A 7,486-nucleotide genomic window follows, 5' to 3' on the forward strand; every position below is an offset into this window, starting at 1 on the left:
TTTTAATCCCTGCTTTCATTTTTTTGTGTGTGTGTGTTTATCACAGACATGCATACCCATGGTTAAAAGACCCAAATCACTCTACAAGTATTGTTAACTAAGTAAAGTTCCCCTCCCCGCCCTTTTTTTTAAACCGGGTGGTAAGAACACAGGTGTTTGCTTTGCTATTCTCCAATACCTTTTTATAGATCTGAAGGATTTCATCAAAAATGCTCAGACATTCGTAAAATCATTATAAAAATGAATAAGCTTCCTTCAGAGTAGCTCTCTGTGTACAAATGTAGTGATCTTAAGCTTTTCTAAAACTGGGGTTCGTCCACCTCTCATCCCCTTAGCTTCTTTGTTTTCTTGGAGTCGATGATCGCTCTCACTGTCTCTTCCGTTTCCCACTTGCCATTGGAAGTTTGGAAGTTTGGTGGGGGGGGGGGGTTCATAATTCAGGTGAGTTTTTCTAAACTCTGTTGGGTGTGGTCTGGATACAGTTTAAAAAGTATGATCAGCTAGAGAACCTCTTGCCCTTTGATATCTAGGCGAAGAATGCCTTGAAATCCTCATTCCTTGAACCAGAGCAGTTCCAAAGCTTTCCCAAAGATTTCCTCTAATTCCTGTGGGGATTTAGGGAATTTAGGGGATACTTTCTCTTGGTCTCTTGTTTCTGTCTCTTGTACTGTCTCTTTCTCCTCCTTGCCTCCCTGAAACTCTGCCCTGCCTTCATTTTCCACTACAGAAACCCAGGGCGCTTGGGTGGCTCAGCTGATCAAGCTTCCGACTTCTGCTCAGGTCATGATCCCGTGGTGCATGGGTTTGAGCCCTGCATTGGACTCTGTGCTGACAGCTTGGAACCTGGAGCCTGCTTTGGATTCTGTCTCTCTCTCTCTGCCCCTGCCCTGCTCATGCTCTGTCTCTCTCTCAAAAATAAATAAACATTAAAAATAATTTAAACGACAGAAATCCACTCACACCAATCATTTAATAGGTATTGAGGACCTTATCGACCATTTCTTGGAACAGAGAAGGGTTTTACATATCAACATCTGAACATATTTTCTGGGGATCGGTTGGCATTGGTCTTCCTAAAAGGTCTGTAGGGGCCTTTGTTGGTTTTGCGTGTCTAGTCTCCTTCCTCTTTCTGCTGGTACCACAATTTGTATTTTCTTTGGGAAACCAACCTACCTAGCTTTCAGGTTTCTGGGTGAACCAAAGCTCCGTGGGGGTAAGACTAGGTAATTGTTATTATCCCCGTTTTATAAAGAAAAAAAAAGTGGGACCTCATGAGGTTTGTACGTGATAATGAAGATCAAAGGGCTAGTGAGTGTATGACTTGGAATTTGAATTCACATTTAATACTAAAGCTTGTGTTCATACCCACTATGGCATAAGAATATCATAATGCCGGTGATGGCCATATGGTATCCACTCCTGGGCTCTATTTCCCTTGCAGATTCTCCATTGAGCTCCAAATCTGTATATTCAACTAATATGTAATAACTCCAATGGAATGTCTGATAGGCATGTGGAGGGTTTAAAAAAAAGGTTCACAAGCTCTTTGACACAACATCCTTCAAGGAGTGAAGCTTACTTTCCCTCTCCTTGAGTGTGGGTTGAATTAATGACTTGCTTCTAATAGAATATTATGGGAACGACAGTGTTTGAGTTCCATGACTAGGTCATAAAAGGCATTGTGACTTCTGCCTGCCTCTTTCAGATCACTCACTGTGGGGAAAGCTGGCTGCCGTGATGTGAGAACACTCAACAAGTCCTATGGGGAGACCCACATGGTGAAGAACTGAGGCCACCTGCCAATGGCAGTGTGAGGGCGTCATCTTGAAAGTGGACCCTCCAGCCCCAGGCAAGCCTTCACATAAGACTGCAGCCCCAGCTGATATCTTGACGGCCACCTCATGAAAGACCATGAACCACAGCCATCCAGCTATGCTCTCCAAGTTCCTGACTCACAGAAACTGTAAGATAATAAATATTTGTTGTTTTAAGATACAAAGTTTTGGGGAAATTGATTATGCAGCATTGGACCGTTGACATATGCAGCATATGCACCATTGACACGTCCAGAGCTGAACTCCAAATCTTCATTCTGCGAATGTAATTCTCCCCCCATCTTCTCTATTCAGAAAATGATAACATCATGACTCTTGTCCCTCATGATAAAACATTTAAGTCATCCTTAAAGCCTGTCTTAATTTCATAATCCAAATCAAATGGAAGAGCAATCTTATTGTCCTAACTTTAAAATGTATTAAAAAATTCAATCATCTCGTCCTACATCCTCAGTTACTACCCTGGTCCACCCCCATCACCTCTCACTAGGTTCGCTGCAATTACTATCTACCTAATATCCCCCTTTCCCTGGTACACCCAGTGTCAATTCTAAATACAGCCAGAAGGATCCTTTAAAAATATGAGACAGATGGTCAATTCCTCTGCTCCAAACCCCTCCTGGTTATTTTTTCTCCAGATCTATGAGCTACTCCTTTCTTTCACTTCCTTCAGATATTTGCCCCACTATCACCTTCGTGAGGACTTTTCTGACTCCTGAGCATTCTTCATAGTGTATATTTTGCTTGTTTATTTTCTCTCTCCCTTCCAAGATGCCATCTACTCAAAGAGAGGGACCTTATTGTCTAGTTTGCTTACTGCCGTGTCCCCAGAACCCAGAATGATTCTTGCACATAGTAGGTACCCTATAAATATTTACTGAATAAATGCATGTTGTTTCCTAAGAGCTCTTGTCTTTGGTGTATATCAGACCTACCTGGGAAGCCAGTTACAAATAAGAATGCCCAAACACAATCTTAGGTACCCAGTTAGAGTCTGATGAAAAGTAGGGGATTGTAGGATGCATCCCTGGGAATCTTTATTGCATTAGTCCTTCTGCTCTTTCAGCAGAATTTGTTATTTCTGCTTTAACAGAGGCAAGGAAAATAGTAAAATATATTGAAATTGGTTTGTATTAAAAGAACTCTTTTGTAGTTAGGGCAGTAAATTATAGACATAGGATTCAATATAGGCCATAAATTGAATATTTCAGTGTGAGTAGAGTTGTATCGACTGTTCCTTTGGGGATTAGAGTTTATTTCCTAAGCTTTTGTTCACTACATCATGAGTCTTTTCAATAAAACGATCTCATTGCCTGACAGCCAGACAAGACTTTCAGTGATGCAAGGGGATTTTATCGGGTGTGGTTAACTCAGAAAATTGTTCTCTGAAGATACTTTATGACCAAATATTTACTAGTGTCCCTTAGCAGGCCTGGTTAATTTTCAGAATACCTAAGAAAGCCAATAAATGTGAACGAAGACACACATGCGCATGTGCGTGCACGCACACACACACACGCACACTTTCACAAATACACATCCACTATTTTTGCTATTCTGCTTTAAGTAAAGAAAAACCAAGAAGTGTTACTGAAAAAGAAAGCTTAATGATATCATGACCTTGATATCAAGAGTTCTTGGGCAGATGAAAAAGATTAGGATTGGTGGGCGTGTCACACAGAAAGTTAAATCCATCCATCCACCCATCCATTGAGCAGGTGGCATTTGCTTTATAATACTTGGGTTCAAGGGTTATAATTTATTACTTTTCTAACAAAGAAAATTTGTCCTACCCTTTATCAGCGTTTGATGGAAGCAAGAAACAAAATCGACTCTTCAGTTTTGAAATACACAGGGTAATTGACAAACCACCAGGGGAAGCACTGGGCTGGGGGAGGACAGGAAATGGGTCAGCTCTGGGGACGTAGGGGTGAATCAAGTCTCTCTTGGATGAGAAAGAGTGTGAGCAGCCCTCACCCCTGCCTACCCCTTGGCGAAGTCTGAAATGGTGTGGCAGGCAGCCTCTGAGATGGCCCCTTTTTCCCAGTGTTCATGTCTTTGTGTGATCCCTTCCCCCTGAGTGTGGCTGGACCTAATGGCTCATTTCTGATGAAGAGAATGAGGCAAACGTGAGGGGAAATCACTTTCGTATTTGTTGTAGAAGACTGGCTTCCGTCTTGTGGCACTCTCTTGTTTTCTTGTCTGCTGGCTGCATCGGAACAACGATCGTGTGTGAGCTACCCTAAAGAGAATCACACGTGGTGATGAACTGACAGAGGCCTCCAGCAAATAGCCAATGAGGAACTGAGGCCCTCAGTGCCACAGCCCATGAGGAACCGATCCTGCCCCCACCACTGATTTCACTTAGAAGTGGATCCTGCCCCGTTGGAACCTTGAGATGAGCCCACAGCTGTGGCCGACACCTTGGTTGCAGTCTGTGAGAGGCCGTCAGCCAGAGGACCCGGCTGAGCCACGCCTGGATTCCTGCCCCACTGAAACTGTGAGATCATACATGTTTGCTGTTTCAAGTTGCTAAATTTTGGGACCGTTTGTTATGTGGGATGTTAGTTTTGTAGGGCGGCCATAACAAAGTCCTACAGACTGGGTGGTTCGGAGTGTCAGGAAGTTATTTTCTCAGGGCGCCAGAGGCCAGAAGTCCAAAATCAAGATGTCAGCACATCCATGCTTGCCCTGAAGCCTCTAGGGAAAGATCTGGTCCTGGCCCATCTCTCAGCTTCTGGTAGCCTCAGGCATTCCTTGGCTTATAGACGGCCATCTCCCCCGTGTCTCTTTACATCATCTTCCCTTTGTGCCTCCATGTCTGTGTCTGTGTCCAAATTACCCTTTTTAAAAAATAAGGGTATAAGTCGCGTTGGATTAGGGCCCACCCTCATCTTAAATTGATTACATCTGCAAAGACCCGATTTCCAAGTAAGATTGCATTCACAAGTACTGGGGCTTAGGGCTTCAACAAATCTTTTTTGGGGGGTTGGGGGACACAATTCGACCTAACAACCAGCAATAGATAACTAATTTGAAGAGTTAGCCACCTCCCCCCCGAAATTTGGGCGCAATTGCTAGTAGAAAAGGGAAAATGGATGCTACCTCATATGAAACAAAGACCCCAAGGTATATTACAAATTCCCATCCAATAGAACTGAGCTGTCAGATTCAGGAGTCACCAGCCACAGGTGGTTGCTGAGCACTTGAAGCGTAGCTCGTCCAAACCGAGATATGCTGGGAGTACACAACACTTATTGGACTTTGTAGACCTAGAATGAGGAGAAAAGAATGGAAAATACTTTTCAATGCATTTTTAATACTGATTCCATGTTGAAATGGTATTTTGGATATATTGGGTTAAGTGGAATATATTATTCAATTTAATTTCACCTGTTTACTTGTTAAACGTGGCTACTAGAAAATTTAACCTTATGTGCATGTGGCTTGCATTATATTTCTGTTGGATGTTGTTGCTTTCTCACTTGGGATGTTTCTACTCTGTCTTACTTGGAGGGGATTTTTTTTTCCCCACCTTCGACTTAAGCAAAGCTTCAAGGTTCTAGAAACCATGGAAATGGGCCTCTGGTCTTGATTGCATTGTGATCAAAACTGAGATACTTGCTGGCCAAAGGCTCTTTATTCCCTCAAAGCCAGGTGGCTCGCCTTTTCCAAGTTTGAACATAGGATCTTTTTGCTAAAGTGGCCAAGCCACAGCACCCTTCATCCAGCTGTAGAAAACTAGAAGTTTCCACATCAGTGCTTTCACTAGATGAAAAGCCCCGTCGGGAAGGTTGGGGGAGATGCCAGATTGATGCAGTTCTCCATCGGCTTTCCATCCCTTGGTTCCTAGGACTGGGCCATTGGTACCTTGCTTTCCTCCCCCACCCCTTGAAGGTTCTCTCTCTGGACAGTCAAGATCCTTCTAGCATCTTCTATTTGAAAACAAGGGCTTATTCATTCTTCTCTGGGGAAAAGAGACACTGAGGCCCAGGCTGCTTTCAGAGGATGTGGGCAGGGAAGATATCTTCTCCTATTTCTATATCTCGAGCTGAACAAATTAATATTTTAATGACTAATCCACAAATTCATTTGTAGAATGGATATATTTATTGCCATATTTCAAAGCTCTTTTCCCTAAATTATCTTCATTTATTCAATAAACGTAGGGAGTGGTTACTCTGCCAGGCACTTTGGGGATTAATTGGTGACCAGGCAGACACAGCTCTCTTACTGAATTTATAGTTGAGTGAAGGAGGCAGCATGGAGCAGACAACCAAACAAATAATTATCACCTTCTGGATCAATGCTGCTAAGGAAAGAAGAAGAGCTGTCAGAGGCGTGTCCAGGAGAAGCTCACTGTGGTGCGTGCGTGTGTGTGTGTGTGTGTGTGTGTGTGTGCGTGTGCCTGGGAGTGAATCAAAGAAGGCTCATAAAAACTGAGATCTGAAGGATGGATAGAAGTTGGAGGTGAGGAGGTGAGGGATGAGTTATTACTTTTTTGAGCTCTTAGACTGAGCTGCTGTTCATTTATCCATTCATCCGTCCATCCATCCATCCATCCCATCCATCCATCCATCCATCCATCCATCCCATCCACTCACCCACTCACTCATCCATACAACAAATACGTCCTGAGCATCTACTGCGTGGCAAGCACTGTCTTGAACAACATGTAGACAGTCAACATGTAAACTGTGGTCCTTAGCCTCAGCACTGTTGACATTTGAGGCTGGGTCATTCTCTGTTGTAGGGCCGTCCTGTGCACTGTGGGACATTTAGCAACATCCCTGGCCTCTACTCATCAGATGCCAGTAGGGACCCCCCCAGTCCTGACGATAACAACATCTCACGGTGTCTCCTGGGGGTCAAAATTGCCCAGTTACAGACCACTGATGTAAACAAATAACTATATAAAATCATAGCAGGTGGTGATGTGTCCTGTGAAGGAAAATTTAAGGGGGGTTAGGAGAATAGAGGGGGAGGAGTTAAGCAAGACGCTACTGGGTGGCTCAGTCGGTTAAGTGTCTGACTTCAGCTCAGGTCATGATATCTCTCAGTTAGTGGGTTCAAGCCCTGCGTCAGGCTCTGGGCTGACAGCTCGGAGCCTGGAACCTGCTTTGGATTCTGTGTCTTCCTCTGCCCCTCCGCTGCTTGCTCTCTGTCACTCTCTCTCTGTCTCTCTCTTGAAAATAATAAACATTAAAAATAAAAAAAAAGCAGAGACATAAATAAAGTGTGGAAACAAGTCACACCTGGGGAAAGAGTGTTCTGGGCAGAAGGAATCGTCAGTGCAAAGGCCCCGTGGTGGGATGACTTGGGTGTGAGGAAAGAGGGGCAAGGAGCCAGGAGTGGTTAGAGAACAGAGGTGGGAGGTGATGTATATACTGAGCGTGGGCTCGAGTAGCCTGTGGTGAGATCTTGGGATTTTACTTTCAGTGAAGAGGGAGCCACTGGAGGGTTTTGAGCACAGACGACGTGATCTGATCCTTTGTTTTCAAAGGATCCCCCTGGCTGCTTGGTCACCGGAAGGTGATAAGAGGAGAAATGATGCAACCATTCGGGAGTCAAAGTGAGAGAAGGAGGTGGCAGTCATGATGGAGAAAGCAGAGGGACACACGAGGCTCCTCATTGCCCCTGCTCTCGACTGG

Source organism: Panthera uncia (assembly GCF_023721935.1).
Source record: "Panthera uncia isolate 11264 chromosome A3 unlocalized genomic scaffold, Puncia_PCG_1.0 HiC_scaffold_11, whole genome shotgun sequence".
Taxonomy (NCBI): domain Eukaryota; kingdom Metazoa; phylum Chordata; class Mammalia; order Carnivora; family Felidae; genus Panthera; species Panthera uncia.